Genomic DNA, 12,208 nt, shown 5'->3' with positions numbered 1-12,208 from the left:
TTCTGTATCCATATTGCCAGCTCACCTCTGATCCCGTGTGACTTCACCTTTTGTACCAGTCTGCCATGCGGGACCTTGTCAAAGGCTTTACTAAAGTCCATATGGACAACATCCACCGCCCTTCCCTCATCAATCATCTTCGTCACTTCCTCAAAAAACTCAATCAAATTAGTAAGACACGACCTCCCCTTCACAAAACCATGATGTCTCTCGCTAATAAGTTCGTTTGTTTCCAAATGGGAGTAAATCCTGTCCCGAAGAATCCTCTCTAATAGTTTCCCTACCACTGACGTAAGGCTCACCGGAACGTGAAGAAAATTAAAGGCAGGAGAGAGAGAGAAAGGATATTCTGGAAGGAATGCGAAGCGAGTTAAGGCGGCTTGAGTTAGCTCGTGGGGCGACAGAGAAACCCTAGTGAAAGCATGGCTAATATGGAGGAGCAGAATTCAGGGCTGGGTACAAGATTGCTAAAACTCGCCCAACTAATTCCAAAATTCAACGAAGAAGAGGTGTAAGCGTTTTTCATGTCCTTCGAGAAACTGGCAAGGCAGCTAAAATAGCCAGCTGAGATCTGGTCTCTTTTACTGCAAAACAAACTAACTGGAAAAGCCCATGAGGTATATTCCTTGTTTCCAGATGAGAGTTCATAAAATTATGAACTGACCAAAAATGCTATCCTCGGGGCATATGAATTAATACCCGAAGCCTGCCGTCAGAAGTTAGGAACTCTGAAAAAACAAGCCAATCCAACTATCTAGAGTTTGAAAGAAGTAAGCAGCTGGCTTTTGACCAGTGGCTGAGGGCTTTAAAAATATAGCTTAGCTATGAGACTGTCAGAGAAGTAATCCTGTTAGAGAAATTTAAAAACTCTCTCCCATTCTCAATAAAAACCCATGTGGAGGAGCAGTGGGTTCAGGGAGCCAGGAAGCGGCCGTTCTGGCCGATGAATTTGCTTTAATTTATAAGTCGGTTTCCCGGGGGAGAACCTTTCCTGATCACCCCCACAAATCCAAAAAGGACAAAACATGGGAAGGTGATAGAAGCCCAATCAGTACTGGAAGAGAAAGGAAAGCAGGAGATACAGAGGGCCCTCCTCCAGCCAAAATGGAAGGCGCTGTGAGCAAGAGTGAGACCCGGAGACCTGTGTGCTTCCATTGTAATAAGGCAGGGCATTTAAAAGCTGGCTGCTGGAAACTAAAGGGAAAACCGATAGAGTTAGGGCACACCCGCGCAGTGCAGACGGGACCCTGGTGGAAAACACAGAACAAGCTTTGGCTTTAACTGCAGTAAGAGTGCAACCCAGGAAGCTTATTATGGCCAGTGCAGGAAAAGTTAACAGGATTCCTGAAGGTTATCAGGGTTTCGTAATCGTATAGGCACTGGACGAGTAACCCAGAGGCCCAGGGTATTGCTCTGGGGACATGGGTTCAAATCCCACCACAGCAGAAGGTGGAATTTGAATTCAATTAATAAATCTGGAATTAAAAAGCTAGTCTAATGATGGCCATGAAACCATTGTTGATTGCTGTAAAAACCCATCTGGTTCACTAATGTCCTTTAGGGAAGGAAATCTGCTGTCCTTACCTGGTCTGGCCTACATGTGACTCCAGACCCACAGCAATGTGGTTAACTCTTACATGCCCTCTGAAATGGCCTAGCAAGCCACTCAGTTGTTTCTAACCGTTACAAAGTCAATAAAAAGGAATGAAACCGGACGGACCACCCGGCATCGACCTAGGCACTGGAAACGACAACGGCAAACCCAGCCCTGTCAACCCTGCAAAGTCATCCTTACTAACATTTGGGGGGCTTGTGCCAAAGTTGGGAGAGCTGTCCCACAAACTAGTCAAGCGACAGCCTGAGATAGTCATACTCATGGAATCATACCTGACAGACAATGTCCCAGACACTGCCATCACCATCCCCATGTATGTCCTGTCCCACCAGCAGGACAGACCCAGCAGAGGTGGCAGCACAGTGGTATACAGTAGGGAGGGAGTTGCCATGGGAGTCCTCAACATCAACTCTGGACCCCATGAAGTCTGATGGCATCAGATAAAACATGGACAAGGAAACTTCCTGCTGATTACCACCTACCGCCCTCCCTCAGTTGATGAGTCAGTACTCGTCCATGTTGAACAGCACTTGGAGGAAGCACATTGGGTGGCGAGGGCACAGAATGTACTTTGGGTGGGGGACTTCAATGTCCATCCCCAAGAGTGGATTGGTAGCACCACTACTGGCCGAGCTGGCCGAGTCCTAAAGGACATATCTGCTAGAATGGGTATGCGGCAGGTGGTGAGGAAACCAACAAGAGGGGAAAACATACTTGACCTCGTCCTCACCAATCTGCCTACCGCAGATGCATCCATCCAGGACAGTATTGGTAGGAGTGACCATCGCACAGTCCTTGTGGAGACAAAGTCCCGCCTTCACATTGACGATACCCTCCATCGTGTTGTGTGGCACTACCACCGTGCTAAATGGGATAGATTTTGAACAGATCTAGCAATGCAAAATTGGGCATCCATGAGGCGCTGTGGGCCATCAGCAGTAGCAGCAGAATTGTACTCAACCGCAATCTGTAACCAAATGACCGGGCATATCCCCCACTCTACCATGACCATCAAGCCAGGAGACCAACAGTGGTTCAATGAAGAGTGCAGGAGGGCATGCCAGGAGCAGCACCAGGCATACCTCAAAATGAAGTGTCAACCTGGTGAAGCTACAAAACAGGACTATCTGCGTGCCAACTACGTAAGCAGCATGCAATAGACAGAGCTATACGATCCCATAACCAATGGATCAGATCTAAGCTCTGCAGTCCTGCCACATCCAGCCGTGAACGGCGGTGGACAACTAAACAACTAACTGGAGGAGGTGGTTCCACAAATATCCCCATTCTCCATGATGGGGGAGACCAGCATATCAGTGCGAAAGATAAGGCTGAAGCATTTGCAACAATCTTCAGCCAAAAGTGCCAAATTGATGATCCATCTCGGCCTCATCCTGAAGTCCCCAGCATCACAGATGTCAGACTTCAGCCAATTCGATTCACTCCGCGTGATATCAAGAAACAACTGAAGGCACTGGATACTGCAAAGGCTATGGGCCATGACAATATTCTGGCAATAGTACTGAAGACCTGTGCTCCATAACTTGCCGTGCCCCTAGCCAAGCTGTTCCAGTACAGCTACAACACTGGCATCTACCCGGCAATGTGGAAAATTGCCCAGGTATGTCCTGTATACAAAAAGCAGGACAAGTCCAACCCGGCCAATTACCGCCCCATCAGCCTACTCTCAATAATCAGTAAAGTGATGGAAAATGTCATTGACAGTGCTGTCAAGCGGCACTTGCTTAGCAATAACCTGCACAGTGACGCTCAGTTTGGGTTACGCCAGGGCCACTCAGCTCCTGACCTCATTACAGCCTTGGTTCAAACATGGACAAAAGAGCTGAACTCAAGAGGTGAAGTGAGAGTGACTGCCCTTGACATCAAGGCAGCATTTGACCAAGTATGGCAGCAAGGAGCCCTAGCAAAACTGGAGTCAATGGGAATCAGGGGGAAAACCCTCCACTGGCTGCTGTCATACCCAGCGCAAAGGAAGATAGTTGTCGTTGTTGGAGGTCAATCATCTGAGCTCCAGGACATCACTGCAGGAGTTCCTCAGGGTAGTGTCCTAGGCCCAACCATCTTCAGCTGCTTCATCATTGACCTTCCTTCAATCATAAAGTCAGAAGTGGGGATGTTCGCTGATGATTGCACAATGTTCAGCACCATTCGTGACTCCTCAGATACTGAAGCAGTCCGTGTAGAAATGCAACAAGACCTGGACAATATCCAGGCTTCAGCTGATAAGTGACGAGTAACATTCGTGCCACACAAGTGCCAGGCAATGACCATCTCCAACAAGAGAGAATCGCAGCATCTCCCCTTGACATTCAACAGCATTACCCATCGCTGAATCCCCCATTATCACCATCCTAGGGGCTACCATTGACCAGAAACTGAACTGGAGTAGTTACATAAATACCGTGGCTACATTAGCAGGTCAGAGGCTAGGAATCCTGAGGCGAGTAACTCATCTCCTGACTCCCCAAAGCCTGTCCACCATCTACATGGCACAAGTCAGGAGTGTGATGAAATACTCTCCACTTGCCTGGATGGGTGCAGCTCCAACAACACTCAAGAAGCTCGACACCATCCAGGATAAAGCAGCCCACCTGACTGGCACCCCATCTACAAACATTCACTGCCTCCACCACCGATGCACAGTGGCAGCTGTGTGTACCATCTACAAGATGCACTGCAGCAATGCACTAAGGCTCCTTAGACAGCACCTTCCAAACCCGCGACCTCTACCAATTAGAAGGACAAGGGCAGCAGTTGCATGGGAACACCACCACCTGCAAGTTCCCCTCCAAGTCACACATCATCCTGACTTGGAACTATATCGCCGTTCCTTCGCAGTCACTGGGTCAAAATCCTGGAACTCCCTTCCTAACAGCACTGTGAGTATACCTACCCCAAATGGACTGCAGTGGTTCAAGAAGGCAGCTCACCACCACCTTCTCAAGGGCAATTAGGGATGGGCAATAAATGTTGGCCTGGCCAGCGACACCCACATCCCATGAATGAATATTTTAAAAATTCCTCGAGTGGGGCAAGCAAGCCCATTGTGATTCTCAGGGACACAGGGGCCACCAGATCCCTTTTACTGGGAAAAGGCCTGACCATTCCCCCACAGATTGCAGTGAACACCAAAATGGCAGTGAATGGTATTGGAGGGCAGTGTATGCCTGTACCTGTACACCAGGTGCACCTGGAGTGTGACCTAGTTTCGGGACCAGTAACAGTAGGGATTGTCCCTAGTTTGCCTGCGGACAGGATTGACCTGCTCCTAGGTATTGATCTGGCAGGGTCGAAGGTGGTAGCCCCCCCAGTAGTGAAAGACAGACCGCAGGAGGTCAGAGAGACAGGGCAGTGACAGGAGATGGTCTCTTGCAGTTACCCTGAATATGTAGTGGGTCAGGCCATGATCAAACCAGCTCCCCCAGAGGAGACTGCATTAGCACTGCAGGCAGATGAACATGAGGTCTGCCTGTCTGAGACTTTCTTTGAGATGTTAGAAGACCCAGGGAAAGAATTAAATGAATCTTCCCTAGCTGAGGCTCAGCGAGCTGACCCAGTATTGAGAGAGTTATCACAGGCTGCCCAGTCTGAAAGTGAAGCAGAGGGAATCCCTGATTGCTACTATTTAAAGAATGAGGTACTGATGAGGAAATGGAGTTCTCCTCACAGAGCTGAGAGCAAGGAGTGGACAATAGTTCACCAGTTGGTGGTGCCACAGAGGTACCAGAGAGAAATAGTAAGAAGGGTCCACGTGACTACAGTGGCTGTACGTGCCGGAATACAAAAGATCATAGTCAGCATAAGGCAGCAGTTTGACTGGCCAAAACTCCACAAAGATGTGGTGGAGTGCTGCAGGAGTTGCAACATGTGCCAGGTTGAGGGGAAACCCCAACTTTCAGTGAAACCTGCATCCCTAAGTCCTGTACTAATGTTAGGAGGACCCTCCAGCAGAGGTTGGTGAATTGTAAGGGACTCTTGCCAAGAACAAAAGGGGACAGGCAGGCACATGGCTGGCAAAAGTTTATTAAGAGCTGGGGAAAAAGGGACAAAGAGGGAAGGTTAAAGGAAGTCCGGGAAGAATCCCGGATGAAAAGTCCTACTGTCTGGTCGACCAACCCCGAAAAATGTGAACAAGGTTTCCGAAAAATACTGGGCCCCAATGAAACGTAAGTCCATATCTTCAATCAAGGACTACAGTGACCTCGAGAAACAGTAACAAGATATTGCCTCAAACTGTTCTACTTATCTTTTCTTCTGCTCTTTTCTGTTCCTATTTGCATGTGTGTATCGCATGTGCATGCGAGCATGGGCGTTAACCAGATTAGAATTTAAGTTTAAGGTTTAATGAATTTCATCTTTCTTCTTTAAACTAAAGAAAGCCTGTTTGTGCTCATTTCTTTGCGTTATAATTGGAAAGTTGTGAACAAAGATTCACAAAGGGGAAACTCAAAACACAGTGTGTTTAAAATTAAACCCTGTTACAATAAGACCAGGTGAAGATAGTAACAGACCCCTCGACACCTCACCTGGTCGTAACAGAAATGGCTGAAATGGGAGGATAACTGGGGCAAACGGGACCTGCCCTAGATTTATCCTCCCGCCCAGACTCCATTTCCCTGCCAAAAATGGGCTTATTTGCTCAGTGCTATTCTTTACTGTTATAAACAAAGTAAACACTGTTTTTATAGCACCTTATCGCATTGAAACATCTTAAAGTCTTCAATGTCAATGCTAAATGGGGTCAATCTTTTTGCCTTTTCTTTGCTGTTTATGGGGTGGTACCAGCCTTAAAACTGATCTGGTTGCTTTACCATCTCAATAACATTTTGTTAGGAAGTCGTCGACATTTTAAAAGGCCTGATGCTGAGCCCCCAAAGTCCCACCGATCTCAGACAGTAATATCCTTTTAGTATACAAACAGGGTCCTACGACAAAGATTGCCATTTTAGGTGGGAAATGGCTGGAGCTTGCACTATACTCATTCTGACCTGTTCCTCTGGCGATACAGCCAAGGTAAGTTTGGAATCATGCTCCTCTGGGAGTGACAAAAATGATCTGAGCCACAGTCGACCTGGAACCTCCCACCCTTCCTGGTTGTGACTCCAAACCCTGCCCCACCTTACTTACCTTGCTGCTGGTAAAATGGTCATACATTGGGAGACCTCAAACAAGCAAGCTGCATTGGCTATCCATTTGCTTGTGTTTAAAATCGGCCTGCCTCTTCACTGTGATTGCAGTGATTAGCCGATGGACTAGTCTCGGTCAGTCCCCCAAAATTTTAAAATGGCCCCAATGACTGTAAGTGTAGGACCAAGTCTCTTCCAGCTATATCCTACAAACATCAATAAGGTACATTTTGAGTCAAGCTGAATCTTTACAGTTGGCCAGAACACTGAGATAACTCCCTTCTCCTCTTTGACTGCCATCGGGTCTTTAACATCCACCTGAAATGTTTAATATCTCATCTAAAGATTGGCCCTTCTGACAACGTTGCACTCCCGAGGAGTTCTGTAGCAGAGTGCCAGTTTATATTCATGTCCTAGTGTAGGATTCAAAACCACAATCTTCTAACCTAGTACTGAGGGCATGATGAACAGAGCTGAACAATATATATTCAAAAGTATCTATAAAAAGAAACACTGAAGGTACCAATGGTGTTGTATTACAAAGAATGAACACATTAAAGAATTTAGTTAACGTTATTTGAGTTAGCAGGTCACTCAAAGGATAGAAATCACATCCCATGGGTCATTATCAAATATAACTTGCTTTATTTTATAACAGCACTTGGGTGTAATTCCATATTGAGACTCAAAAGACATTAAATGGAATTATACTTCATAGCCTGGAATTGAGAGAAAGCATTCTTAACAGGCAGTTAGGTACTTGTATATGTTGATCAACAGTGTTTAGTATCTTCATAAATGATCTGGATCTAGGAATCCCAAGAACAGTCTCAAAAATCATATATGATAAAAAAAAATCTAATGAAGATGATAGACACCAAAACTGAGCAGGATTAGCTAGAGGAGGATTTGAATGTGTTTGGAAATTGAGCAGAAAGGTGGCAGATCAAATTCAATGGCTGGAATTTTATGCCACCCCAACGAGCAGGATGGTGGCAGGGGGTGGCGTAAAATGGAGTGGGCGGCTCCGGAAGGCTTTCCCGACCCACTCCCGCCTCCGCCGCCTTTATGTGGGGGGGGGGGGGGGGGGGAGGGTGAAAAATGGCCCGCCCACCCCAGGCCAATCAAGGCCCTTAAGTGGCCACGTAATGGCCACTTAAGGGCCTTCGCCCGCCTCCGTGCAAATTTAACACATGACAAGCAGGCGTCCTGGAGCCGAGAAAAGCCGCCTGGAAAAACCAGGCGGCTGCTGATCGTCCCGGTGGGGGCCCTGCTCATCGGGCACAGGGAGCCCGATGGAGGTTCGGCCTCGCTACCCCAACCACCTCCAGCACCCAACACGCACCCCCCCCCTTCACCCCGACCGACCACCCTTGCCTCGCCAGGGCCTGAACAATTACCCCCAGCGAGGCAACCAAAACTTCCTTTTCCTTCCAGCTCCACATCTTATATCTTCGGTTGGGCTGCAAGCCCAGCAGTGACCAGCGCCCCAGTGGCGCTGCTGGGACTTAGCACTGCCGGCCCACTGATTGGCCAGCAGCTCAATGAGGCAGGACCTCATCCCTCAAGCTGGTGGAAATCCTGCCTCAGAACAATTAAAGCCTGGGGACCTTTAAAATACAGAACAAATCCCCAGGCGAGGCGGAAGTTGGTTCGTCACCGACTTTTATGTCGGAGGCCCGTTCCCGTCCAGCCATCGTAAAATTCCGGCCAATGTAATTAAATGCAATGTCATTCATATGGAGATAAAAAAAATCCAGGAAGAGATTCTGCTTAATTGGAGACACAGTAATGTACATGGAAAAGGAGAGAGATCTGGGTTCCCTGATTGACAATATATTGAAGCTATCACATCAATGTTTGCTAGCAGTGAGCAAAACAAATCAGATGTCAGGATGTAATAAAAGGTCAATCTTGAGCCAAAATAGTGAGGTGATTCTGTCACTTTGTCAATCATTTGTGCAACCGCACATAGAATATTGTCTGCAGTTCTTGTTGCCACAGCACAAAACGGATATTGCAGCTATTGAAAAAGTACAGAAAAATGACCAGATTGATTAAGGAACAGGCTGTCTAGGGAGGTGATGGAAGCAGATACTACTGATGAATTTAAATGCAAATTAGGTAGATTTCTTTCAGAGAAATTGTATTTTGAAATACAGTATATGAGTAATTTAAGGCATACGAACATACGAATTAGAAGCAGGAGTAGGCCACTCGGCCCCTCAAGCCTGCTCCACCATTCAATAAGTTCATGGCTGAACTGATTACTCCACATTTCCACCTACCTCCGATAACCTTTCACACCCCCCCCCCCGCTTATCAAGAATCCATCTACCTCTGCCTTAAAAATATTCAAAGAATCTGCTTCCACTGCCTTTTCAGGAAGAGAATTCCAAAGACTCACGACCCTCTGAGAGAAATAATTACTCTTCATCTCTGTCTTAAATGGGCGACCCTTTATTTTTAAACAGTGACCCCTAGTTCGAGATTCTCCCACAAGGGGAAACATCCTTTCCACATCCACCCTGTCAAGACCCCTCAGGATCTTATATGTTTCAATCAAGTCGCCTCTTACTCTTCTAAATTCCAGCGGATACAAGACTAGCCTGTCAAATCTTTCCTCGTAAGACAGCCCACCCATTCCAGATATTAGTCTAGTAGACATGATATGTGGTAGGTGTAGCATGCTTGGAAGGAACAGATAATTTTGGACCAATGGTCCCCAAAGCTTTCTCCCACCTTCCTTGTCTCATGCCTGGGTCTGTTGTGGACTGACTGATAGAGTTTGATTGCCATGATTAAGCAACAACTCCATTATCGTTGCAACCTATAACTACCAGGCAAATTAGATGGATTTATTTTTTGTCTAGCAATTCCTACGGTGGTCCTAACTTCACTGGTTGTGTAGTAATATGAATGAGGCTGAGTTACAGCCTCCAAAGGAACAGAGGACGTTGAGCGATTTGTTTTTCTTGAGTCCCACATTTGGCAACAGATGTTCAGTCCAATGTATAATGATATGGCCCCCTCCTTGCTGATCAGCAAATACAATCCAGATCCATCAGGAATGATCCAGAGGCCTGGAATTAAGTTGCAAGTTGCCCATTGTTGCCTGGGAAACAGGCCTAAAAATTGAATGGCACCCTGAAAGGGATGGTGGGAGGACAACGCCAAATCAGTCCGCCTGCTTCATTACCAGCGAGCTAAGGCCACCAGCCGTGGCCCCAGAGGCAGATCGAACGTGATGGGGAGGCAATGGTGTAGTGGTATTGTCACTGGACGAGTAACCCAGAGACCCAGGGTATTGCACTGGAGACATGGGTTCAAATCCCACCACAGCAGAAAGTGGAATTTGAATTCAATTAATAAATCTAGAATTAAAAGCTAGTCTAATTGTCGACTGTTGTAAAACGCATTTGGTTCCCCAATGTCCTTTAGAGAAGGAAATATGCTGTCCTTACCTGGTCTGGCCGACATGTGACACCAGACCCACAGCAATGTGATTGACTCTTAAATGGCCTAGCAAGACACTCATTTGTATCAAACCGCTACAAAGTCAATAAGGAATGAAACTTGACCATCCGGCATCCACCTAGGCATCGGAAACGACAATAACAAACCCAGCCCTGTCGACCCTGCAAAGTCCTGCTTACTAACATCTTGGGGCTTCTGCCAAAATTGGGAGAGCTGTCCCACAGACTAGTCAAGCAGCAGCCTGATGAAATCATACCTTACAGACAATGTCCCACCATCACCATCCCCGGGTATGTCCTGTCCCACCAGCAGGACAGACCCAGCAGAGGTGGTATACAGTTAGGAGGGAATTGGCCTGAGAGTCGTCAACATCGATTCTGGACCCCATGAAGTCTCATGGCATCAGGTCAAACATAGGCAAGGAAACCTCCTGCTGATTACCACCTACCGCACCCCCTCAGCTGATGAATCAGTACACTTCCATGTTGAACACCACTGAGGGTGGCCAGAGTACAAAATGTACTCTGGATGGGGGACTTCAATGTCCATCACTGAGACTGGCTCAGTAGCACCACTACTGGCTGAGTCTTAAAGGACATAGCTGCTAGACTGGGTCTTGAGCAGGAGGTGAGGGAACCAACAAAAAGGAAAAATATACTTGACCTCCTCCTCACCAACCTGCCTGTTGCAGATGCATCTGTTCATGACAGTATTGGTAGGAGTGACCACCGCACAGTCCTTGTGGAGTCCAAGTCACATCTTCACATTGAGGATACCCTCCATTATGTTGTGTGGCACTACCACTGTGCTAAATGGGATAGATTTCAAACAGATATAGCAACACAAAACTGGGCATGCATAAGGCACTGTGGGCCATCAGCAGAACTGTACTCAACCACAATCTGTAACCCCATGGCCTGGCATAACCCCCACTCTATCATTACCATCAAGAAATGGGATCAACACTGGTTCAATGAAGAATGCAGGAGGGAATGCCAGGAGCAGACTCAGGCATACCTCAAAATGAGGTGTCAATCTAGTAAAGCTACAACCCAGGACTACATGCATGCCAAACAGCGTAAGCAGCATGTGATAGACAGAGCTAAGCGATCCCAAACCAATGGGTCAGATCTAAGCTCTGCAGTCCTGCCACATCCAGTCATGAAAAAAAAAGCTCCCTCGGCAATGTACCTCTCCTCCCCTGAAGGTGCTGATATGGCTGGGTTCAGTTCCCCCCTCTCTGCTCCCTGAAGATGCTGGCACTGGCTGGGTTCAGTTCCCCTCTCTCTTCTCCCTGAAGGTGCTGGCACTGGCTGGGTTCAGTTCCCCTCTCTCTTCTCCCTGAAGGTGCTGGCACTGGCTGGGTTCAGTTCCCCTCTCTCTGCTCCCTGAAGGTGCTGGCACTGGCTGGGTTCAGTTCTACACTCACTGGTTCCCCCTCCCTCTCCTGAATATTCACACTTTTCAATTAGAGTCTGACCCACACTCGGTGTTTGTGAAGCCTCTGTTCTCCCTGGATCCCAAGGTCAGGAGAAAGGCATTAGGGTTATTGGGCAAATTAGGGTAAATGCCTAATTTACAGTTCACAGATCAGTCTTAATCTCAGTGAATGGTGGAACAGACCTGAAAGGCTAAATGGGCTACTTCTGTTTGTCTTTTCAGATGACTAACAGAATGAATATGATCCAGTTCAGGCTGTGATTAACAGCAGAGTCCAACCCATGCAGTCACGTGTGAGAATTGAGTGACTCTGTTGGATCTTGATGTGATGCTTAGTTTGAGTTTTTGTCTGAAAATCTGCCCGTCAGACATCCATCAGCCTGCAATAATGAATGGTGGTGTTTCCAGTTTGGACGGGTAATCGAATCCATTCCCACAGTCCTCACATTTCCATGGTTTCTCCATGATTCAGTGTCCTTGTGTCTCTCCAGGTTGGATGATCAGCCAAAACTTTTCCCACACCTTGAAC

This window comes from Heterodontus francisci, chromosome 33 (genome assembly GCF_036365525.1).
Source record: "Heterodontus francisci isolate sHetFra1 chromosome 33, sHetFra1.hap1, whole genome shotgun sequence".
In the NCBI taxonomy this organism is placed as follows: domain Eukaryota; kingdom Metazoa; phylum Chordata; class Chondrichthyes; order Heterodontiformes; family Heterodontidae; genus Heterodontus; species Heterodontus francisci.
The sequence above is the reverse complement of the archived record's forward strand: the minus strand, read 5'-3'. Positions refer to the sequence as shown.